General features: G+C 35.3%; 1 pseudogene; it reads left to right on the forward strand.

Annotated features, from left to right (window-relative positions):
• The first annotated feature begins 4,472 nt into the window (after nt 1-4,472).
• Nucleotides 4,473-6,401, forward strand: LOC109459743 (heat shock cognate 71 kDa protein pseudogene; annotated as a pseudogene).
• Nucleotides 6,402-27,288: the final 20,887 nt, after the last annotated feature.

Consider the following 27,288-nt stretch of genomic DNA (forward strand, 5'->3'; position numbering starts at 1 on the left):
TTCATCAGTAATTGAACCATGTGGAGAAAGGAAGACAGTAGACAGTAAATAAATTTAGGGGATCATCATAATCCAGGAGGAAAAAACTGTAAGGATGATTCAAGTGAAAATTCAGGCTCAGAAACTGCCCTTTTGCTCACACACTTTTCTGTAGCACTACGTATGTCCTAGGTATGCACTGCTTTGTCTGAGTAATAGATGGGATTAATGGGAGATCACGAGCATGCCAACTTCTTACTTCCCATAGTTAAGAATTCAAAAACATTGAAGAACAATTAAGAACAATGCAGGATGGGATTGAAGGGACTTTCTCCTGGCCCTAGCTTCCTAACAGATACAAAGCAGCTAGTAATGCTGCCCAAGCATTACTGATTGGAAAAAGTCAGTAATTATTGGTATTAGGTCTTTACTAATTCAAATTTCCATCCCAGTAGAGGGTGGAAATTGGGGAGAATAGACGAGTTTATTGCTTTCATTTAAGAGAACGTTACACTCACTGTTCAGATGGCCACATTTTCACCGAAGAGCAAAATATGGAGTTCACAGGTATTCTGAGAGCCGTGGCTGCTTCCCTGTATCCAATATCTCAAAATAGAGAAATATTTGGATTTTAAAGATAAAAGAAGTATATGGATTATTAGGCCAAAAGATGACCTCATATGTTTTAGAAAAAATAAATCTGGCTTATACCAAATACTCTACATCAACATTCAAAACACACTAAGACAGGGGCATATATACTTTGGGTGCATATACTTTGGGATGGATGTTTGTATGTAGGAGGTTAGCCAGAGGATTGATTGCATAGAAAAATGTTAGAATTAGAAAATATTAAGAAAACAGTTCATGATTTAACCGTAAAATAGGCATAGCTAAAGAGAGAATTAGTGAACAAGCATCACAAATGAGTATACTGACTGAAACACAGAACAAAAAGAGAGAAATACAGATGTATACAGATGTATATGATGAAAAAAGGCTACATAAAGTATAAATGAAGTGCTAAAAGAGAATGGGGCAGGAGAAATGTTTGAAGGATTTATGATTAAGAATTCATAATACTGATAAAATAATGCAATCTATTTATTCTATAAGAACTAGGTGCACCAAACTAGAAAAACATGATAAAACCCAGTATTACGCTATCATAGTATAATTGCTGGGGAAAAAATAAAAAAGAAAGATTTTTAAAGCAGCAAGGAAAAAAGACATAGTCAGTTCTGCTATAATGAGACATATGTGTTCCTATAAATGATTTTGCTAAGTAAATAAATGACAAAATTCACAGGTATTATAGGTAAATAGGCTTACAGGCACATAATTCAAAAATCCTGTCATTGACACACGGGAAAAAAACAAAAAAATATGGGAATGTAGTAAAATTAATAATACAGCTTTATACACGTTAATGATTAAGAAATGCATAAATAATTCAATAAATATGTCACTTTGCTCTGAAAATTGCCCAAAGTTCAGTTGTGAAGGGAGTGAGGTATGGGAAGAGTTGCAACTGTTACATAATCTCATGGAAATATTTAAAAATGAAGTAGCTCTCTGTGATTATCAGTCCTTTCAGTGCCTACTTTACAGTTATTTTGAGTACACAATACAAGAAAATCACTTAGAAAAATGTCTGACACTTTATAAATGTTCATCAATTGTCATTAGTCATCAAGGACATACAAATAAAAAACACAGTAAGATAGCACTTGAAACCCACTAAAATGGCTGAAATACAAAGGACTGATTATACCCAATGCTGGCAAGGATGTAGGGCAACTATAATTCTTTAATTTCAGGTGAGAGTTTAAATGGTACAACTACTTTGGAAAACTGTTATATGATTAAATATATATTTATACTATGACCCAGCAATAGGAACTTACTGAGTATAGAATGTATATGCTCACAGAAAGATTTGTAAAACTGATATTTATAGCATTTTTATTCATGATAGTTAAAAGCGGGAAACAACACAAATGCCCGTTGACAGGAGAATGAATATGAAAATTTTAGTATATGCTTACATTGTGAAACTAATAAGTAATAAATGATATAAACTACTGATTTAAAATAATAGAATATTTTAAATTATCATGGATGACTTTTTCAAAAAACCAAAACATTGAGTGAAAGAAGCCAGATGAAACATATTTGATGATTCAATTTACATGCAGTTCCAAAATAGGAAAATTAAAGCTATCGTGATAAAAATCAGATCAGTGGTTACCCAGAGGTCAGGGTATTGAAGGCAAAGGATCAGGAGAAAATTTCAGTGATTATAGGAATAATTTTTATCTTGATTGAGATTGTGGTACCACAGAGTATAAATGTGTTGAAACTCATTACATTGTATTCTTAAAATCTAATCATTTTAATTTATGTAAACTATACCTGAGTAAAATTCATTTAAAAAAAATAAAAAAACCCTGAATGTCCATGAACAAGTGAATGGATAAAACTTTTACAGTATACTCATATAGTGGAATATTTCTTGGACATAAAAATGAATGAACTACTAATTCATGAAACAACATGGTTAAATCTGGAAAACATTGTGTTCCACATAAGAATCCAGATAAAATAGAGCACATGGTATATAATTGCATTTACATGCATTTCTAAAATCAGAAAGGTGCTAAAACTCCAAACAGTGACTGCGTTAGGGATTGGACAGACAGGGGGAAAACATAAATTTCTGAGATGATTGGAATGTTTCATATCTTGATTTGCCAAAGCTCATCAAATATACAATTAAATGTATTGATTTTCTTGCATGTTGATTATACTTCAATAATAAACAAGAACATATATATCTATGGGTGTATATTTGATATAATTAGGCTTTTTGGCTATTATTTCACTCTCTAAATATATTCTGATATTTGAGACAGTACTAAATGCCTAACATAAATAAATAAATAAATAAATACAATAAAAATACTAAAAGTTCAAACTACATTTTTGGTAATTTTAAACTACGATGTAAGCTAACTGAAATTTCAACATAAAATTCAAGTTCTCTGAAAATGAATTCAAAATTGAGGAGAATAGGGCGGAAACACTCAGTCAAAGAAAACATGAATGGTTAGAGTTCTTAGATGAAAATATATAAATAATAAAAAGATAGAAATCTCTTTCTTTCCTGATAACTGGATATACTGATTTACCACCTCATAGAAACTAAAATAAAACAAAATATCAATGCACAGTATTTGCTTGATGTTTTGAGTCAGCTTCAAAAAGGCAACCTAGTGTCTTATATATCAAGATCTAATCATGCAGTTCAGTGATCTGCATCTATGACTTTACTGCTTGAGACTCAATTTTGGCCGTTAACTATAACTAAAGATTAAATTGGCGCTCAAGTAAATGCATCATTTGTTTAAGGTTTTTTTTTCACTCGTGATGACATAAAAATTACTAGGCAAGTAATGTCTAACTCTCTATAAGACTCCTCTTTTCCATTTCATTTACTAGTTTCAAAAACATGCTTACAAATCAATAATTCCCCTTTAATCTAACATAACGTTTTTCTGTTTTCCCTAACTTTTAGATTATATTCATATTCTAGGGCAAAAGATGGAAATCAATTCAAATATAAGTTGAAAAACCCTAGCTTGCGTTCCAGTGGAGTGCACTCCACACCAAATGTCTGTGGGTCCCGTCTCTCCTTCATGTTGTTCATCAACTGTGTTCCACAATTTAAGATTTCTTGTTGTTGCCAAGTCTCCCTGAAATACTCTAATTGTCGCCTCCACCCATGTATAATTCAGTCTTCATGTCATCTAATTAATATCCAGAAATATACAGTCTATTTGTGATTGTAACATAAGCTCAGCCAAGAAGGAATTCTCTAATCAGTAGTTTTTAGTCATTTTGGGGCTGACAGATGCTTTTGAGAATGTGATAAAAGTATGAACTAACTCTCCCCCAAAAAAACATGTGCACACACACATGTGCGTGCACACATACATGCACATTTATATATATGTGCATATATATTGGATATACACATATATGTAAATTATCAAATTATATGTATTATTATCAAAATGTGTTTATTATTAACAAGTGCAGGGTCCTCAGTGGGTTTTCTGGTCACTAGACTGAGAAATCATTCTTAAGCAGGCATCCATATTTGGTTTTACCTGCTGTTCCCTAGTGCTTTGGCAGGTTCAAATTTCTCTGTAAACCATCATCTGAAGTAGATTTATACTGAAGTTTTATGAAATCCACAGAATTTATTAAGAATAAAAAACTGTGGAATAAACATGCCAAATAATAAATGATATAGACTGTAGTTCTAATATCAGTTTCTAAAACATTAACAACAGAAAAGCTATCACATAAAAACTATGGAGGAACTAGGATAAATTTTAATAATGTTAAGACCAGGAGGGCCTCATTGAATGAGGGGGCAGCTGTCGGGATCTGTCTTCTTCACGAGATGCATTTACACTGAAGCAGCCATGTCTAAAGGACCTGCAATTGGCATTGATCTCTGCACCACCTACTCTTGTGTCGGTGTCTTCCAACATGGAAAAGTGGAAATAATTGCCAATGATCAGGGAAACCAAACCACCCCAAGTTATGTTGTCTTTACTGATACTGAACGATTGATCAGTAATGCTGCAAAGAATCAAGTTGCAATGAACCCCACCAACATGGTTTTTGATACCAAATGCCTGATTGGACGTAGATTTGATGATGCTATTGTTCAATCCAATATGAAGCATTGGCCCTTCATGGTGGTGAATGATGCTGGCAGGCCCAAGATCCAAGTAGAATACAAGGGAGAAACAAAAAAGTCTCTATCCAGAAGTGTCATCTATGGTTTTGACAAAGATGAAGGAAATTGCAGAAGCTTACCTCAGGAATACCACTGCTGTCGTCACAGTACCTTCTTACTTCAGTGACTCTCAGCATCAGGCTACCAAAGATGCCAGAACTATTGCTGGTCTCCATGTTCTTAGAATCATCAATGAGCCAACTGCTACTGCCATTGCTTCCGGCTTAGACAAAATGGTTGGAGCTGAAACAAATGTGCTGATCTTTGACTTGGGAGGTAGTACTTTTGATGTGTCAATTCTCACAATTGAAGATGGAATCTTTGAGGTCAAATCTACAGCTGGGGACACTCACTCAGGTGGAGAATGCTTTGACAACCAAATAATCAGCCATTTCATTGCAGAGTTCAAGCGCAAGCATAAGAAGGACATCAGTGAGAACAAGAGGGCTGTCTGTCGCCTCCATACAGTTTGTGAACATGCTAAGCGTACACTCTGTTCCAGCACCCAAGCCAGTATTGAGATTGATTTGCTCTATGAAAGAATCAACTTCTACACCTCTATCACTTATGCCCGATTTGAAGAATTGAATGCTTACCTTTTTTTGTGGCACCCTGGACCCTGTAGAGAAAGCCCTTCAGGATGCCAAGCTCAACAAGTCCCAGATCCAAGATATTGTCCTGGCGGGTGGTTCTACCCATATCCCAAAGATTCAGAAACTCCTACAGGACTTCTTCAATGGAAAAGAGTTGAATAAGAGCATCAACCCTGATGAGGCTGTTGCTTGTGGTGCAGCTCTCCTGGCAGCCATCCTATCTGGAGACAAGTCTGAAAATGTTCAAGATTTGCTCCTGTTGGATGTCACTCCTCTTTCCCTTGGCATTGAAACTGCTGGTGGAGTCATGACTGTCATCATCAGGCGCAATGCTACCATTCCTATCAAGCAGACACAGACTTTTATTACCTCCTCTGACAACCAGCCTGGTGTGCTCATTCAGGTTTATCAAGGTGAGCAGGCCATGACCAAAGATAACAATTTGCTTGGCAAGTTTGAACTCACAGGCATCCCTCCTGCATGCCGTGGTGCTCCTCTGATTGAAGTCACTTTTGATATTGATGCCAGTGGCATCCTCAGTGTCTCTGCTGTGGATAAGAGTACAGGGAAAGAGAACAAGATTACCATCACTAACGTCAAGAATTATCTGAGCAAGGACGACATTGAATGCATGGTCCAGAAAGCTGAGAAGTACAAAGCTGAAGATGACAAGCAGAGGGACAAGTTGCCTTCCAAGAATTCACTTGAATCCTATGCATTCAACATGAAAGCAATTGTTGAAGATGAAAAAATCCAAGGCAAGATCAATGATGAGAACAGAAGATTCTTGAAAAGTACAATGAAATCGTCAATTGCCTTATTAAGAACCAGACTGCAGAGGAGGAAGAATTTGAACATCAGCAGAAAGAGCTGGAAAAAGTCTGCAATCCCATCATTACCAAGCTGTACCACAGTGCAGGAGGCATGTCAGAAGGAATGCTGGGGGCTTCCCTGGTGGTGGAGCCCCTCCTTCTGGTAGTGCCTCTTCTGGACCCACCATTGAAGAGGTTGATTAAGCCAAACTTGAACATAGATTTGACATTGTTCCACACAAAATACAGAAGGACCCAAATTTGTAGCAAATTCACAACAGTTTTAAAGTTGGGCTGCTATATAGTAAAACAAAACAAAACTGGGCATTCTTGATACTTGAATATGGAATATGTGCACAGGGAAAGGAAATAATGATGTACTTTATAAGCACTGTGTAGTAAAGTGGAAAATGCGATGTCTTAAATAAAACTCTTTAATATTGGGAAAAAAAAAAAAAAAAACCAGGAAAGCAGGAATATTTTCCTCCCTGATGCGCTAAATGTAATGAAGTCCTTTGTTCTTTCTCAATTAGAGAAGTTTCTTGACACTTCTTTATATAAGCAGAAAAAGAAGATCACCTCAGAACAGACCTTTGTTCTTTAGGGAACTTTGACAAGCTCTGAGTTTACACAAATTTAAATAAAATAAACACTTTGTGCAAAAAAAAAAGTTTGTCAACATAGCATGACTGTATGCCTTGTTATTAATACTCAGGAATCAGAAGAGAATGGACCTATTTATGTAAGAAAACTAGAGGTCTTCCTCGTGGCAGGAGTGAGCAAGGTAACTGGTCAAACACAATCTCCCTCTCCCTAAGGTTCAAAGTTCTCAAAAATCTGTCAGATGGATTTTGGTATTCTTGATTATTTACTATAATTTGCTATCATACATAGCATTAATTGTCTGACCATGAGAGAAAAGAGAGTCAGAGTTATGATAAGGCTTAACAAAAGGACATGAAGTTCCTCACAGCTTATGCAATTTGGGAAAAATGATGTGTAGACCTAGAAGCTCAGAGCTAGAGAATTATAGTGGTCCAAGGAAGGTCGTCTGTTACCTACTATTGGTTCCACTTCTCTGAGTGAACCCTGATGGAATTTGGCACTGAGAGTGATTCCAGAGAAACAGACTCCTAAGGGTGAGTTCTCTGAATTGTTTCTAGGATTTATGAAATGAGATCTCTGATCTGATTTGATATAAAAGCATTAATGACTCTGCTTCTAGTGGTAAAGAAGGCATTGATGGGCCACAACATCCGCTGGAAAATACTTACTCAAGTTATCATGCTTAGATATTTGTAATCAAGTGTCCACAAAAGGCAAAGCTCTAAGTGATTATGTATTTGTTCCCATAGATTATTTTAGTGAACATAAACAGAATAATGCAGATGGTTGATTGGTTGCTTCAGCTGCACTGGAAAGCTTAAAGAAAAATAAAAAGGACAAGCTCAGAGCTTTAAATTTCCAGTTTAAAGCCTTGCATAAGGGACCTGAAAGCCTCTATGACTTTCCTGCAAGAAAGTCTTCTTCCTATAGCCAGAGCCAATACTTCTGAAAACCAAAATAAGCAAACTGAACTCTTAAACTTGTGAGGTCTCTTGCTCAAGTTAGGGAATTGATTACAAAGGAATGAGATTCTAACAATTGGAATGGGATTAGAGGACAGATTCCAACAAATATGGGAAACTTGCCGTAGGCTGAGAGAACTGCTCAGCTGTGAACATGTGCTATATTTCCTGCAAAAGGAAATATGACTCAAAAGAGCCCAGAAAGCAGAGCTCAGAACCTTGGAAAATTATTCCCAAGCCTTCAGACCATTCAACTAACTTCCAGCATTATTCCATATGGGTTTCAGAAATTCTATGGGCCAATGATTCACTCAAGCCTCCCATTTCTCACATTTAGAACAGGAATGTCTGTAGTGGTTGTCCTATGTCCATCACACCATTGCATGTCAGATGTGTGGGAGCACTTAACTCATCTGTTCAGTTTCACAGATCAAAATGAACTGTGCTCAAAGAGCTGTACCATATCTGATGAGCTTTGTCAATACCTGGACCTGATTTTAAGGACAAGATTATGGACTTTGAGCTGATGATACAATGAGATGAGACTTTGGGCAGCTTGGGAGGCAGAGAGTGTATTTTGTATGTAGGAGGGATGTGAATCATTGGGGGCCAGAGGGCAGACTGTGGAAGCCAGCGTCCAATATGGTCTCCAGTCATCTACCTCTAGAAATTCAGCCTTTTGTATAATTCCCTCCCCTTGTGTGTGAGCTGGATTTCGTGACTCGGTTCTAAAAAATACTATATAAGTAATAATACAGAGGGTGCCCAAAAAATGCATACACATTTTAAGAAAGGAAAACTGTATTAGAAGTGTAATACTCAATAAATACTGATAACAAAGGATGAATATAAGTAACTTTCAACTTCTGCAATTACAAGAGGTGCTCAAAGTGGTTACCATCAGCATCCAGACACTTCTGATTATGGCGAACTACTGCTTGAGCAACTGACCAAAGCGTTCACGTGTATACATTTTTTTGGCAGCCCCAGTATATCACTTCTGAAATTAGCTTATAAGCATCCGAGGTGCTTTCTTACTCACTCCCTCTGAGAACACCTGGTGTAGGTGAAGGCAGCTGCCATGTTGTGAGGTTTCTTATAGCAAGACCCACAGAGAGAGCCAACATCCAGTTATGAATTGAACCCTCAGTCCTATAGCCCACAAGGAACTGAGGTCTGCCAAAAATCTTGCAAGTGACTTTGAGAGCAGATTTCTACTCTAGTCAAGCCTTCAGATGAGAATGCAGGCCCAGCACCCAGTGTGGCCGCCAAGTCATGAGAGCCCTTGAGTCACAATTATCCATTTAAGCTGCTCCTGAACTCATGATCCACAGGAATTGTGAGGTAATGTTTGCAGTTTCAAGCTGCTAAATTTTGGAGTAATTTGTAGCACAATATGTACTAATATACTACTTCTAAAATAAACAAACAGAATTATAAGACTATGTTTCCAATAGCAGTATCTTAGGTTTTCCATAAAGCAACTGAAAAGTCAACCTAGCAGCCTTTCCAAGGGAAGGATATCTTTTCTGCTCTGGTTCCCATTGTATATGTTGCTCATTTTCACTCTTTTCTGGATCTAATATTCTTTTATTTTTCACATCTTCACTATTAGAATTCCACTTATTTGTTTCAATGCCTGTACTATTAAGTTTTAGCCTTCGTATGTTCAATGCTGCAAGTACACCTTAAGCACTGGATCTTTATCAATTCATTTTCAAGGCAGAGTCTATTTCTAGTGTGTTCTACAAAATACCAGCTATAGGCTTTACTTGTTAACCATGGGAATGACTGTGGTCTGTTTGCTTGGCCCTGCAGTTCCTTCTGCAGACTAATCAGTCAGCCTTTTTCATTTATATTTTTTCAGTCAGTTGTGTCATTTCTGTATGCTGAGGCAAATGCGAGTTGTTATTCTCATTATAAGCAGGAAGAAAAGGGAGGCAAAGCATGCCTATAATCTTATATAGTTGTGCAATAGCTCTTTTACTGAAAATTGATTTCGGGATAAGAATACCTCCAGGTTTTAGGCCCAATTCATGTGTGTTGTCCCAGCATCATTGTTAGCACATCCTTTCATTCTAGAAAGTGTCCAGATATAAATGATAATTTTTGACAACTGCATTTATAATCCCAATTGTTCAATCTAGAGAGGCAGTGTTGAACTGTGATAAGGAGTGCCAGTTCTGTCACCAGAAAACTGTAATTGAAATCCGAATGCCACCTTTTTTCAGGTTTTGGCTCTCAGGCAAATTACTTACCTGCTCCTCATCTCCAAAATAGGAAGAAAAAAAAAAATACTAATAGGAACTTATAAATTTGTATGAGCACTCAATAAGTTAATAAATGTAAACTCCTAGTATCACAATACAGCAAGTCATAATCTTTTTGCTAATAGAAAGTCTTGCCTTCAATCTGTAAAAAATTACAACACCTGTGAAGCACAATAATGCTTTATAAAACAAGGTATGTCTATAATGGTCATACAGTAATCACTCAATAAATGATTAGTGTCATGGTTAATTTTCTGTGTTAATTTGACTGGGCCATGAAGTACTCATATACTTGATTAAATATTATCCTGGCTGTTCTGTAAGTAAGGTTGTATTTGGATGAAATTAGCATTGGCATTGGTAGACTGAGTAAAGCAGACTGTCCTCCCTAATGTGGGTGGGCTTCATCCAATCAATTAAAGGCCTAACTAGAATAAAAAGGTTGACCCTCCCCTGAGTAAGAGAGAATTCTTTCTGGCTGACTACCATCAAAGTGGGACATTGGCCTTTTCCTTACTTTGGACTTGAACTGAAAAATCAGTATTTCCTGAACCTTGAGGTTGCAGGCCTTCAAACTGAAATGACACCATTGGATCTCCTAGGACTCTGCCTTGCCAACTCACCCTGTAGATCTTGGGACTCCATAACTTTGTGAGCCAATTCCTTAAAACAAACCAACATCCTATTGGTTCTGTTTCTCTGGAGAACCCTGACTAGTACAAGTATTAAACAGGCTATGACAAAATTGCTTAGTAACCAACTGTATGCTAAAAAAGGAAGAGAACACATTCTTCAACTTTTCCACCTGTAGCTTTTTTAAAAAGTGAAATTTAACACTGATCTTGAGCAAATCCAGTTATAAAATATTTTGTAGGGATTATGACTAAATTAACATAGATGAAAAAGAAAAGTAGAATACTATCATTAAGGGATTGTGTTCTCAGACTTTTGTTTTGATATAATGATGGAGATGATGATGGTGGTGGCTATGATTGTGGAAATCAAAAAATTGTTACAGTCATCATTTTCTTAAAGTAAAGCTGCCAAGATTTGAATCCAGCTGTGAGGTAGACAATATTTTAAAAAGTCAAAAAACAATGCCTTCCTGATCATTAAAAACAGATTACTCAAAATAAAATAATAATGAAGCACAATTTAACCTATTAGACTAGCAAAGTATTTTCTTTTCAAATAACAATAACTGGTTTTGAATAGTATCCTGTGAAATGGGTAGTTTCTTAAGTTTAAAGCAATTACAACCTTAGAACTAATTTAACTTTAAAAAGGCTTATCTAGGAAAGTAATCAGACATGCACACTCAAGAAACAAACAAGAAATTATTCTAGTCTTATTTGAAAGAGTGAATGATTGAAAAAGCAATGATTATTCAAACTATATCACATTACTTTAAGAGACTATTATGCAAGTATTAAAATTACGATTATGAAAAACTTCTCATGGCATACCAAAATAATGTTAATTGATAAAAAATAAGGTACAATATAATTACAACCAATTTTTTAAAAATTTTAGATTAGGCAAATAGAGCATAATGTTAATTTTATTTCTGGGTAAGATCATACTTTTTTAAGATAACGTCCTCAAAATTTTAAAATATATTTTCCCAAATTTTCACCAATATGCAACACTAATTACATGAGGAAGGGAATAAACTACAAATACTATAAACAATAAACAAAAAAATGGTCTGCTTATTTGTTGTTACATATTTTGTACTCAGTAGCATGCCTATAAGGAATGTACAGTCTGACTGAGGAATAAATAAAATATTTACTGAACGAAGATGAGCTTGGTATTTGCCATGTTGACTTTAAAGCACAATAGGAATTAATGCAATTTCTTGGATTATCCAGATATGTGAGCTATGAAATACCTGTCACTTTGAGAGCCAATTTTGCAGAAAATATAAGCTTTTCAACATCAGGAGCAAAGTAGAAACTTGTATTTCCCACACAAAATCCATAATATGAACACTGGGAGAATATAACTGAGTGAATGTATCAAAGTACTAAATTATTGTAAGTGCATTATTTCTTAATTTCCACAGTAATGATACCATTTCACTGAACTTTAAATTCTTGGTTGTTTCCTTGAATACAAATTAATAGACGTACAAATTCCATCAACTTCAACTCACTATACTGTTCTAAGTAAAAGTCTCCATTAAAATCACCCATAAAGGATAACCATTGTTAATAGTTCATGTTTTTTCTTCTAAATGTCTTTCTAAGTATCTATACCTCTCTCTCTCTCTCTCTCTCTCTCTCTCTCATCAGTTCTATGTTATAGAAACTATAAAATTATTTTACACACACACACACACACACACACACACACACACACTATATCTAAATCTTTCTATCTAAAATGATGTTAATGTCCCCTCGGCTTTCAGGAATAGACTAAAATGTGGCAATTGCCCTTACAGGCACTTGCAACAATCAGAGAGCAGATTTTGATAGACTGTTTTTAAATACGTTTAAAATAATTCGTAACTGTTGTCCTCTGCAGTGTGAGTTTTCTGCTCCTCCCATCAAGGCCTGAAGTTTATAACCCCACTCCTTGAATATCAAGTCACTTTCTGACTTGCTTTCACCAATAGAATGTGGTTAAAGAGATGTTATTTGACTTCAGAGCCTATACCTAAGAGAAATTTAACATTTGGCAAATTCTTATCCTGTCCACATTGTAAAAATTGAGAAAGCATGTTCTGAAGAGAACACTAAGGGTGTGAATACACATCCTTGAAAAGATTAATAAGGTAAAATCTCAGACCATTCACAATTCTTGACAACTTTCATCCTCCAATAAACGAGACTAGCTGTGACTGGCAGTCTCAATGTGGCCTCATGATGGCCACTGCCTGGTGCTCAAACCCATTTGGATTTCCCTGCCCTTGAGTATGGGTTGAAGCTGTGACTTACTTTAAACCATCAGAATATGGAAAAGGGCATGAGACACGTGATTGTGATATGTGAGTGCGTGACATAAGACTGCAGTGATCACCTTTTGGGTCTTTCTTCCTGGCTGACTTTAAGGGAGCAGTCATATGGAGGAGTCCCACATGGCAAGAAATGCGGTAAGCCTCTAGAACTAAGAAGTGCATTCCTCCAATAACCGAATGAACTAGAAGCCCATCTTTACTCAGTCAAACCTCAGATAAGACTGCAGCCCCAGCTGACACTTTGATTGCAGCTTTGTGAGACCCTAATGGGAACACTGAGCTAAACTGTACCTAGACTCCCGAACCACACAGAAACTAGGATGAAATAAGTATCACCAAGCTGGTGGTGACATTGTAATGCAGCAACAGGTAGCTAACCCATTGCCTTTCTCACAGGGAAGCATTCCAAGGGAACACAAGTGGAAGATACAAGATCTCTGAGGTATATGCTCTGAAGTCAAATAACATCTCTCTAACCACATTCTATTGGTGAAAGCAAGTCAGAAAGTAATTTGATATTCAAGGAGTGGGGTTATAAACTTCAGGCCTTGATGGGAGGAGCAGAAAACTCACACTGCAGAGGACAACAGTTATGAATTATTTTAAACATCTTTAAAAACAACCTACCAAAGTCTGCTGTCTGATTGTTGCGAGTGCCGGTAAGGGCAATCGCCACATTTCAGTCTTTTCCTGAAAGCCAAGGGGACATTAATCCCTCCTCAGGGCCCTGCGTCCCAGTGTGGTACTCGTGACGCAAGTGAGGAACAAAGTCCTGACACACAGGTTCAGATAGAGTAGCACAGCTTTATTAGGGAACCAATGTCCCTCCAGAGGCCAATGCTCTCTTAAGCACACAAGGTTATACAGAATAGAATGGACTTGAATAACGAACCAAATTCCAGGGTCAGTTGAGATGGAGAATGTCCCTCGGCCTGGAGAGGCGACTGGGCCCACTACGGGTCTGAGGCAAGCTGGTCTTGCAAGGAAGAGCTTCGGAGAGTCTTCTCTCCACTCACAGATGACTTCTTGCCACTCACAGATGACTCTGTCAGATAGTGTCTCGCTCAGAGCTTCACAGAGGGTCTTAGCCAGAGCGCCCAGTCAGACTTACTCACAGCATTGCTCTAGAGTTCTGCTTTTATCCTTTTTTCCTTGGAATTGTTTACTTCTTGGGTGATAACCAGAAGTGGTTTTCCAGGAGTTGTTTATATCTTAGGTGATAACCAGAAGATGTTTGCCAGAACTTGTTTGGTAAAGGTGTTTATCACTCAATTTTCTTATGCTCAGTTTTACACAAAAACGTGTTTTTTACTTCACTCTTATCCGTCTCAAACATGTGCGGCCATTGTCTTGTCCCTACTAGTAAACACCTTGTTTTCCAAACCTCAATACAACATATATAATACATTTTATATGCTCTATACACAGATCTTGGTAATCCATGTCCTGGCCATATGCAAAATAAACTCATTCCCGTCTCTCACTGATCATGGCTCACGGATCATGGCTTCAGGCTCAAAGTCCAGGAGATGCAGATTAGGCCGGAGTCAATGAAACTGACTGAAATACAGCACTATCATTTTAACGGTTTTAAAAATTGTTTTATTTTCCCTTTTTTTGTGGATAAAAGAAATATAGAAGGAAATGTTCCTTGTTAATGTAACACATTATATACAATCAAAACAACAAATAACTGGATGAGAGCCCACCCCTAAAAATGGAAGCGTATTGCTATCTTCCACTTCAAGTTTACTCCTCCTTTCTCTCCAAGCTCTCAACTTAGTTTTTCTTTCTGTCTTAAACCTTTCCTCCCCATGAAACAACTAAAACCACCACTGAAATCATTGGCTCAAGCGCTTCCCTTTAGCCAGTAAGAGTTTATAGTCCGCCTTTCTTGAAAGTGGCAGCAATGACGTTAGCTGCAAGCAAATATACCAAGAGCATGTTAGAACAGGAAGGGAGAATATAATCATCCTAGCCTAGTAATAGGAATTAATGAAGTACATACAGATTATTGAAGTTTTTTGGTTGATATTGTTATCACTATTTTATTATCTTTTTCTTTAAGTAAAGTAACTATAATTTCAGTCAATGGAACATGCATGTTTTCGAAACTATGCGCAGCTCCCTTTACGAGAAATATGCTACCTTCCTTCTTGCTAGCTTCTAGTCTCTCCCACAGATTCTTTTTGTGGGAATGAGAAAACAGCTGAAGATTAATGTTAAATAAATCTGCCCTGTTACTCATACTCGGGTGCAGAGGTTGGCGAACTTTTTTATAGAGTTAGATAGTAAATATTTTAGGCTTCAGGTGGCTACATGTTGCCTCATGCAACTACTTAACTCTGCCACAGCAGCCTGCAAGCAGCCATGGACAATGTGGAAACACATAGGTGTGCTGTTTTACAAAAATAGTGGGGCTGTAGTTTACCAGCAAGCTGTAGTTTGCAGACTCTTGCCTTAGAGCAGCACTGTCACTTAGAAATATATGAGCCACATATCCAGTTTTACATTTTCTGGTAGCCTCATTTGAAAAACGAAACAGTAACAGGTAAAATTAAGCTTAATGCTATATTTCGTTTAACCTGCTATATACAAAATATTATCATTTCAACGTGTAATTGATATATAAAATTACAGTAATTTTCTTATCAAATTTTTATATTGGATGTATGTTTCACATCTTAATACTATCTTTTTAAAAAATATACTTAAATTATTCTTTTTTTTTGTTGCTATTTTGTATGAACTTCAAATTTAGTGTGTATCTTATACTTTCAGCACATCTCAATTTGGACTTGTCACATTTCACATGCTTCATAGCCATGTGTGTCTAGTGGCATAGCCTTCGAGTATGAATAAATGGAAACAACAAAAATATTATCCAAAAGCTATTTTGAGCTTCCTTTTGCCATTTCATTTTCTCTTCTATTATGTCTAAATTAGAAATTTTAAATAGATACTTTAAGATTCAACAAGAAAAATTCATATAGTGTTTTTCTCACTTTACCTGACAAGGGGCGTACACATAGTGGTTGAGTATTTTTATAGTGAATTTCTGGAGTTTTGTGATCACACAAAATAATCTGGTCTCTTGTTAATCATGTACAATTCTCCTAGAGGTTCTATTTTAATAGATCTGGATTTGGCCTAAAAATTTATACCTAATAAATATCCTATATGATTTTTTAAAACCCAGACATGTTTGTACAAAGTTATCTAGTGAAAACTATACATGTGCAAATACACTGATTCATACAATAACCTGGAAACTAAAATTAAGCTTATTCTTTAAACATTTGCACAAAAACAACAACAACAAAAAAACCTTATTCCTTGGTATTAAGTGGATTTTGGAAAATTTTCATCATTCCTTTACTCAACAGTCCTTATCCACTCTCCATTTTATCTGCTTTATTTTCTCATTTATCCTTTCTTGGTTTTATTTCCCCTTCATTTTCTTGTTATTCTTTGCAACTTGAAATTCTTTCTTCATGCGGCTTTTCTCTTACCACCCCCAGGATTTTACTATCAACTTCTCACTAACAGATTTACTCTCTTTCCTTTATCCTTACACTCACATCCATACTTGGTTTTCTTAGTGCCACCATATTTCTTATAACATTCCTGGATTTTTATAAAAATCTCCATCTATGTCTATGATTTAAATCACTTCAATAACCAGCTTTCACTTTATGCAGTTCCAAATTCTTCTTCAATAACACTGACTGACGTAGAGCATGTGATTTCATCAATTTGCCATAGACTTTTAAAAATGAAGCAAACCTTAAAAATAGTTCCTGCCCTTAGAGATCCCTCAGCAAGCGGAGAAAAATTTTCACTTATGTAATACATTTCAGAATGTTTCCTGAAGATGGGTGACTTGCGGTTTTCTACATTAGTTTTCAACAGCTACAGTAATTTGGTAAATATAAAACCAAGTGATAAATTTGAAACACTGTGTAAATTTTAATTGAAGAACAGAAAGAGAACATGAGAGAAAGTAACATAGAAAAATAAAGAAGCAGAGATGAGAGTCAGAGAAAGGGAAAGAGGGACAGACATAAACAAAGACAGAGAAAAAACAGAGGCAAAGAAAGAATAAAGACAAAGAGAGAGACAGGAAGGAAGACACTAAAAAAGAGGCAAGGGAAAAAAACTGGACAGGAAATAAATGAAAATAACATAATTAAGTATCTTTGGATAACATCACTATAACATAGTTTCATTTTCTATACTTTATTTTTCATGTTTCCTACATGTAAGCATCCATTACTTTTATAATTAAAGATATATTTTATGTCACAGTAAGAAAAATAATACAGTTTTTGACAATTTAATATAAATACTAAATAATCTTCCCCATCCTAATGTAAAAATATGGCATATATTTACATTCTTGATCTGAAAAAAAAAAAGGTTTTTAAATAATAGATGAACCTAAGTGTTTTATCATAAATATGAGTTTTAATCTCAGAGCTGATTTAACAGAGTAATAATTGAGCTTTTGCAACTGAATGTGAGCTCTCAAAATTTTAAATGCTCTTGTTGTCTATAAGTGTTAGTTTTCTCATCATTTTTCTAACAAGTAAAGTTGTGAGAGTATCTAAAATCTTGACAGTAAAGATCAAAATATAACTTTAAATCTATTGCCCTAGAAAACTCTCATATATTATTAAAAGAAAAATAAATTAGAAATTATTTTTAAAACAAATTAACAAAAGAAGTTTAATACTGTGAGAAATCACAAACTCAATATTATGTTTAATTCATATTTTATAATATTGTTTTCCTTGGATTTCCTAAATTCTAAGACAGTCTTCCTTCAGGGCTTATCTATCTTCTTCTTAAGAACTACATTGCCTAAATCAACTGTTTAGTCACTTAATAAATATATTTTATGTTTTTAAAATTGTTCTAAACCCTTGCTATAAAACATAATTTAAGATCTTGTAAAATAATAGCTACCATTTAGTGTTATAAAGACTCTAGCAAAGGTAGGAATGAAGGATGATATTCAGCATACTCATGCATCTAGATGACATTTCAGAAACAGTAAGTGCCCCTAAATATATATTTGTAATTAATACATTGGGTAATACATAGTCAATTTATCTCTGATTTATGTAGAATTGATTTGCCCTGTTTTTCATAAACTAAAAAGCAATATTGGCATGTCCAATTCCTTTGTATATAACTTAGTAATGTATCTTGGGAGATCTTTTTTCTGTTTTAAAGGGTAAGTAATACTGTTGGGAAAATAATTTACCAACAAGCAATCTGTAGAACAAATACAAGATTAATCATTAAGAATTTTATTTGAATTCTTTCTTTTAGATCTTTATTTATTCTGTATCTGGTTTTATTTTTTTTTAATAAATCCATTCTATTTAAATCTTCTTTAAATGTAACTTGAAATTAAAGATTAAAAGGCTAAAAAAAAAAAGAACAAGTAATTTTTGAGGCATATTAACTTAAGCTCTGAAACAAAAATCAACTCAGTCTTCATGACAGTAGTTTTAGATGCAGCAAATTGCATAGATGCATTTCACCTCCTTTTAAAAGCCCCTTAGTATCAAAAGAATCAAAAAGTATTCAGAATGAGAGCATTAATAGGAGAAAGCAGTTCCTTTCATCTTTCAATTCTTTTTATGTCAGATACTTGTGTTAACCTAACTATAATCTAGATCCTGAACAATCAAGATACAAAGATAGTTGGTTTTTACCTTTTATTCATATAACCTGGTGTTGAGTAGATTCAGCCATTGAATTATGAGAAGAATCATCTACAAAATTGAATACCATATGAAAACAATAAGTGAATGAAATAAATGCACAAAAGAAGTCATACTGATTAATAGCATCTTATGATAATCCTTTAACTATGTAGTATTGGTTTATTACAAGTTGCCTTGGAAACTATTCTAGGAGATTTCATTTTCAGAGCTAAAATGATTTTCCTAATGAGAACAATGGAACATAAAGGCATGCAATCAATTCTTCTGCCATCCCCCCAAAAGGAAATAATAAATGGAAATCCTGTGTATTTGATGTTAGCTGCTTAATGCAACCACACATTTCATTTTTTAAACAAAAACAATTCTCAGTTTGCAATAGCAGAAGAGAGTAATGCAGTGTTGCTGTTACCAAGTGTTGTGTTTCTGAGTTTTGTTACTAAATCATTGCCTAGTGAGTAATTAAGCAAGCAGTTAAATGAGAAGGTATTGGAATCACATGGCTTGAGGTTGAATCCCAGGTCTGTCATTTATAGCTAGTTGTTCATGGATAAGATTTTTAAACTCGTTGTGTTTTAATTTCTTCATCTGCAAAACTCACAAAATGTCTTGTACCTGCCTATAGTACACATAGTAGGAATGTTAATGCTGTTCAGTAAATGTTAATCAACACTGATAAAGAACACTGACAACAAGCTTCATAGCATCACTGTGGGAACAAAATCCTATGGCGTACCTATTGTTATTTTCCAGTTTTTGTCAGTTTTCAGATAAGAGATTAAGACAGTTCAGAATCATACCAGCTCCATAGTCAGAATGAAGGATTAGGGTTCTAACTGCATCTTCTGAGTGAAAGTGTACCATCCTACTCCAAATCTTGGTTCATATTCTCAGTATCTTCCTCTACCCTCTCTGCTCTCCAGGCCACCCCAGCCATCTTCACTATCATACTGATTATGGATTTTTCACTTGGGCCAGGTTTGTTATTTTACAGTCATTACCTAACTATTACTCATAATACCTCTGGAAATTTGGTGCAATTTTATCCTGTCTTACAGAAAAAGACACTGACGTTTTAGAATGGTTAAGAGAGTTTTCCAAAGTCTTTGAGCTAAGTGACAAAACAGAGTTGACTCGTCTTTTTAAATGCTAACTTTTTTTTTTTAAAAAAAGAGCTTTGTTGAGATATAATTTACATACCATGCAATTCACCCAGTTAATGTGTACAATTCAATGGTTTATGTATATTAGATTATTTTTTTTAATTGTGGTAAAATATATACCAGGGGTGCCAAAAAAATGTATGTACATTTTAAGAAATGTTATCTTAAAATGTGTATACATTTTTTTGGCACCTACTATACAACAAAATTTACCATTTTATCCATTTTTAAGTGTACAAAAAATTCAGTGACATTAATTACATTCACACTGTTGTACAACCATTAATACTCTTTTTCTAAAATGCTTTTATCACCTCAAATAGAAACTCTGTAACCATTAAACAATAACTTCACATCCCTCTGCCCCAGCTACTGGTAACTTCTAATTTACTATGAATTCTATCTCTGTAAATTTGCCTATTTTACATATTTCATGAAATATTTGTGCTTTATGTCTGGTTTATTTCACTTAGCATAATGTTCTCAAGATTTACCCATATTGTAGCATGCATTAGAACTTCATTCCTTTTCATGGAAGTAAATTATTTCATTTATGTGTACATTATATTTTATCCATTCATATGTTGATGAACATTTGGATTGTTTCCACCTTTTGGCTACTGCTAATAATGCTACAGTGAACATTGGTGCACATATATTTGTTCAATTACAGGCTTTCAACAGCTTCAGGTATATACCTAGGAGTAGAAATGCGGGGTTATATGGTAATTCTATATTTAGTTTTTTGAGGAATCACCAAAGTGTTTTCCACAGCAGCTGCATCATTTGACATTTCCACAGTAATGTAAGAGTTCCAACTTCTTCACATCTTTGCAAACACTTACTATTTCTCTCTCTCTTTTTTAATGATTGCCACTCTTAGTAGGTATAAAGTAGTATCTCACTGGTTTTCATTTGCATTTCCCTAATGAATAATGATGTCGAACATCTTTTCATGTGCTTCTTTGACATTTGTATATCTTATTTGGAAAAATGTATATTCAAGTTCTTTGCCCATTTATCAATTGTTATTTTGTTAATTTACATGAATTATTTATATATCTTAGATATCCTTATCAGATATATGATTTGCAAACATTTTCTCTTATTCTGTAGGTTATCTTTGCACTTTCTTGATAATATCCTTTGATGCACAAATTTTTAAATTTTGATGTAGCAAGATTTATCTTTTTTTGTTGTTATTGTTTATACTTTTGGTTTATCTAAGAATTCATTACCAAATCCAAATCTTCATTTCACAAAGATTTACTCCTATGTATTTTCTTAAGATCATTGTGGTTTTAGCTCTATATTTAGGTTGTTGATCATTCTGGGTTAATTTTTACATATGATATGATTCAGGGATCCAACTTCATTCTTTTGTATGTGGAAATCCTCTTGTCCCAGCACCATTTTTTGAAAAGACTTTTCTTTCTTAATTCAGTGAACTTGGTGTCCTTGTCAAAAATTAATTCGTCATGGATGTATGGGTTTATTTATGAATTGTCAGTTATACTTCACTAATCTATATGCATATCCTCATGCCAGTGTCACACTTATTTGATTCCTGTAGCATTGTAATAAGTTTTACAATTGGGAAGTGTCTTCCAACGTTGTTGTTTTTCAAGATTGGTTATTTGGGGCTTCTTGAAGTTTCGTGTAAATTTGAGGATCAGTTTTTTTTTTTTCATTTCTGAAACAAAAAATTGTGATATGGATTGTGTTGATTCTGTAGATCTTTTGGGGTAGAACTGACATCGTGAAAATATTAAGTCTTCCTATCCATGACCACAAGATGTCTTTCCACCTATTCAGGTCTTCTTTAATTTCTTTCAACAATGTTTTGCAATTGTTTGTATACTTTTACCTGCGTGGTTAAATTTATCCTCACTACATTTTTATTTGAGACGTTACTGTAAATGGAATTTTAAACATTTCTCTTTCTGATTGTTCATTACAGGTTACAGAAACACAACTAATTGTGTGTTGATCGGGTACCTTGCAAGTTTGCTTAATGTACACATTATCTCTAATGGCTTTCTTGTGAATTCTTACGGATTTTCTATTTTGGAATTATGTCATCTGTAATGGAGAGTGTTCCTTCTTCCTTTTCAATTTGAATGTCTTTTATTTACTTTTTCTTGTCTAATTGCTCTGTCTAGACTTTGAGTACCATGTCAAATAGCGCTGGTGAAAGCAGGCCTCCTTAACTTGTTCCAAGTCTTGAGGGGAATACTTTCTCTTTCACCATTAAGTATGTTAGCTATGGGTTTTTTGTAAGTGCTCTTTATCATGATGAGGAATTTTCCTAGTACTCTGAGAACTTTTTATTTTTTATTTTTTTTTCAGGAGAGTGTGTTGGATTTTGTTAAATGCCATTTCTGCATCAATTGAAATGATTAAATGTTTTTTCTTCCCTTCATTCTTATAATGTGATATATTAAATTATTTTCTTATGTTGAACCATCTGTGCATTTTTTGGATAAACAAAACTGGTTATGGTGTACAATTCTTTTAATATGCTATTAGATTTGCTAGATTAAAGATTTTTCAATTTATAAATCATAAGGGATATTGGTGTCTAATTTTATTTTTTGTGATGTCTTTTTATTTTATTGTAATAAGATCACAACATGAGATCTATTCTCTTAAATATTCCAAGTGTGCAATATATTACTACTGATTATAGGTACAGTGCTGTACAGCAGAGAGCTACAACATATTTGTCTTAATTAACTGAAACTTTATTCCTGTGGATTAATAACTCCAATTTCCCTTGGTCCCTGGTAACTAACATTCCAGTCTTTGATTTTATGAATTTGACTATTTAAGGTATCTCATATAAGTGGAATCAAACTGTAATATTTGTCTTTATGCGTCTGGCATATTTTTCTTAGGGTAATGTCCTTAAGACCCATTCATGCTGTTGGGTGTTGCAGAATTTCCATTTTCTTTTTCCATTTATCTAATGGACATTTAGGTTGTTTTCAAACGTTAGTTACTGTGAATAGTGTTGTAATGAACATGGGAATATTACTATTTCTTCAAGATCCGGATTCTTTTTTGGATATACACTCAGAATTGGGATTACCAGATCATTTGTTCTTTCTATTTTTTAATTTTTTGAGAAACTTCCATAGTAGCTGCACTCCACCAACAGTATTCAGGAGTTCCAATTTCTCCACATCCTTACTAATACGTGTTATGTTTTCTTGTTTTGTTTTCAATAATAGCCATTCTAATAGGTGGAGATGATATCTCATTGTGGTTTTGATTTACAGTCCCATGATGATTAGTGATGTTGAGCACCTTTTTATATACTTGTTGGCAATTTGCATGTCTTCTTTGAAAAAATGTCTATTCAAGTCATTAATCCATTTTTAAATGGGTTATTACCTGTTTTAATTATTAAGATATAGCCATTCTTTATGTGTTTTAGAGATTAACCCCTTATCAGATATATGGTTTGCAAACATTTTCTTCCATTTTATTAGCTGCCTTTTCACTCTGTTAATTGTTTCCTTTGCTGTGCAGAAGTTTTTTGTTTGATTTCGTCTACTTGTGTATTTTTGTTTTTCATGTCTGTGCTTTTGGGGTCATACCCAAAAGTCATTGCCAAGACTAAAATTATGAAGAATTCTCCCTATGTTTTCTTCTATGAGTATTACAGTTTCTGGTCTTATGTTTACATCTTTAATGAATTTTGAGTTGATTTTTGTATATCATGCAAGATAAAGGTCCAATTTCATTCTTTAGCATGTGTATATCCAGTTTTTCAAACACCTCAAAACCTCCATCGAAACATCTGTTTGTACTGATACTTCAGTTTGTCAAACTATAACTGAACATAATTTTCTAAAAACTCTTCAAGAAATAAACAGATTTCTTGTCAAGATGGCCAGAGTAGGTAAACACTGTGTTTGCCTCCTCTCACAACCACATCAAAATTGTAACTAAACCACAGAACAACCATCACTGAGAATTGGCTGAAGTCTAGCTGAACCAAAGCCCTACAACTAACAACACTCAGAAGAAGCCACCTCAAGACTGGTATGAGGGGCAGATACATGGAATGGATTCGTCCCACACCTGCATGTGACCATTAAAAATCAGGGGAGATATCACAGCTGTGGAGGTCTCTCGTGGAGGAGTGAGGAGTTCCAGACCCACACCAGACTCCCCAGCCTAGGTTTCCAGTGCCAGGGAGAGAAGTCCTCATAAGTTTTAAGTGTGAAAACCAGTGGAGATTGTGGCTGAGTGAACAAGGGTGCTGGGGTCCCAGGCATTCCTCTTAAAGGGCCTGTGCACGGACTTACTCACTCTGAGCTCCAGCACTGGGGCAGCAGCTTGAAAAGCGCCAAAGACATATGGGGAGAAACTGAGTTGTCTGACTTTAGGACAAGGGCTGGAGAGGCAGCTTTCTCCAAGACACAAGTTCTGGCAGAAGCCATTGTTTCTTTATTGATCTCTCCCCTCTTCTGATGTGCAAACACAGATGTCTGCCATATCTGAGTCCCCATCAACCTATCTAATACCATTCATTAGCCCCAACCTGGTGACTCTCAGAGAACCCACCCTACTCTAATTTGAGGCACACCCAAGCTGTCTCAAGTGGCTTTTTCTGTACAGGTGGCCTGTCTTGGATCATGCTGCAGACTTTCCTAAAATTTTTCAAAGTTTCACAAATCCCAAACAAGTAGCATATGGCCCTGGCAAGTCCCATATATCTTGCTGAGCAGTCCCAAGCCCATCACTAGCAGCAACCTGACTTGGTATGTGTCTTGACCTCTTGAGGAACTTCTAAACACAGTGCTAATGGAGGCATTTCAATGGATTTCTTTGTGGCCCATTCCTGGTGGACAGTGCACAGACTTTGGCTGAACTTGTCTATGATAAGACCCCCTCCAAGGAAGCCCTGGGGCTGGCATACCTGGTGGCCAAGTTTGGAAAAAGCCTGGCTGCCCCCAAGGAAAATACACACAAAAGGCAGACTGGGCAGCACCAGATCTCTGCAAATCTGCACTGTCAGGTCAGACCCTGCACAATAGCTCCTCCACTGTAATCATGGCTAGCCCTCACCATAAATGAATCTGAGTTTCAATCACACCTGCTGATGTGCAAACAGCAACCAAGGCTCAACTACAACAGGAGGTCATACACAACACATACAAGGGACACATCTGCAGCACGTGGCTCAGGTGACAGGGGAGACTGTGCCACTGGGCCCCTCAGGACACCAACTACCTAAGGCCACTCTACTAAGACCACGAACATGTCAGACCTACGTAATAAATAGAAACAAACACAGGAAGGGAGCCTAAACGGCATGACAAGAAAACATGTCCCATGTCCCAAATAACAGAACAAAGCTCCAGAAAATGAACTAAACAAAATGGAGACAAACAATCTACTAGAGGCAGAGTTCAAAACACTGGTTATAATGATGTTCATTGATCTCAGTTAGAACTTCCACAAAGAGATAGGAAACAAACAAAAAAAGAGATATAAAATATGAAAAAGAACCAGACAGAAATAAAGAATACAATAATTGAAATAAAGTATACATTAGAGGGAATCACCACTAGATTAGATGAAGCAGAGGATCGAATAAGTGATTTAAAAGAAAAGGTAGAAGAAAATCCCCAAACAGAACAACAAAACAAAGGAAGAAAAAAAAGGAATCCAAAAACATGAGGATAGTTTAAGGAACCTCTGGGACAACATCAAGTTTAACAACATTCTCACCATAGGGGTATCAGAAGAAGAGAGCAAGAAATTGAAAACCTATTTGAATAAATAATTACAGAAAATGTCCCTAACCTGGTGAAGGAAATAAATACACAAGCCCAGGAAATGCAAAGTCCCAAACAAGATAAAGCCAAAGAGGCCCACACCAAGACACATCATAATTAAAATGGCAAAGGTTAAAGACAAAGAGAGAATCCTAAAAGCAACAAGAGAAAGGCAACTATAAGGCAACTTATAAGGGAGCTCCCATGAGATTGTCTGCTGATTTCTTAACAGAAACTTTGCAGGCCAGAAGGGATTGGCAGGAAATATTCAAAGTGATGAAATGTCAGGACCTACAATCAAGATTAATCTACCAAATAGAATTGAGGACAAAGACCTTCACAGACAAGATAAAGCTAAAGGAGTTAATTACCACCAAACCAGAATTACAAAGAATGTTAGAGGGACTTCTTTAAGATGAAAAAACATAAAATAAAATAATAAAATAAAATATATGAATAATAAAATGGCAATAACTACATATCAACAATTACTTTCAATGTAAATGGATTAAATTCTTCAATCCAAAACATGGGGTGGCTGAATAGATAAGAAAACGAAACCATTATATATTCTGCCTACAAGAGACTCACTTCAGATTGAAAAACACATGGAAAAAGTTATTTCATAAAAATAGAAGGAAAAAAAAAGCTGGTGTAGCAATACTTACACCAGACAAAACAGACTTTAAAAAAAAGGCTATATAACAAGAAACAAAGAAGAACCCACTAATTCCACTTCTGGGTATTTATCCAAAGAAACTCAAAACACTACTTCAAGGGGATGTGTGCATCTATATGTTCATTTAAGCATCATTTACAATGGCCCTAGATGTAGAGGCAGCCTGGTTGTCCATCGATGGATGAATAGATAACGAGGAGGTGGTACATACATATATACAATGGAATATTGCTGTACCAGGGAAGGGAATGGATTCTTGCCATCTGTAGCTGCATGGATGGACCTATAGGGTTTTACGCTGAGTGGAGTATGTAAGACAGAGCAAAAGAGATGCAATGTGATTTCTCTTATATGTGGAATCTAAAGAACAAAATAAACAAAACAGAAACAAACTCATAGATACAGAGAACATTTTGATGGTTGACAGATGGGAAGGGGCTTGGGAGGGTGTGTAAAAAAGGGGAAGGGATTAAGAAGTACAAATTCTTTGTTACAAAGTAGTTATAGGGATGTAGCATAAAGAATATAGTCAATAATACTGTGATAACTATGCATGGCGTCAGATGGCTACTAGATTTATTGGGGTGATAGATGGGAGGGGGCTTGGGGAGGAGGGTAAAAAAAATGAAGGGATTAAGAAGTACAAATTGGTAGTTACAAAATAGTCATTGGGATGTAAAGTAAAGCACAGGGAATATAGTCAATAATACGGTAATTACTATGTATGGTGCCAGGTGGATACTAGACTAGTCATGGGGATCACTTCTTAAATTATATAAATGTCTAACCCCTACGCTGTACACTTGAAATTAATAAAAATATTATCAAATGCTAATTGTAATTGAAAATTTTAAAAAGGGGGGAAAAGGTGAAGGAGAATAAGAGGCTCAAATTTCTAGGTATTAAACAAATAAGTCAT

This window comes from Rhinolophus sinicus, chromosome 17 (genome assembly GCF_057876585.1).
Source record: "Rhinolophus sinicus isolate RSI-liver-muscle chromosome 17, RSI-T2T, whole genome shotgun sequence".
Classification (NCBI taxonomy): domain Eukaryota; kingdom Metazoa; phylum Chordata; class Mammalia; order Chiroptera; family Rhinolophidae; genus Rhinolophus; species Rhinolophus sinicus.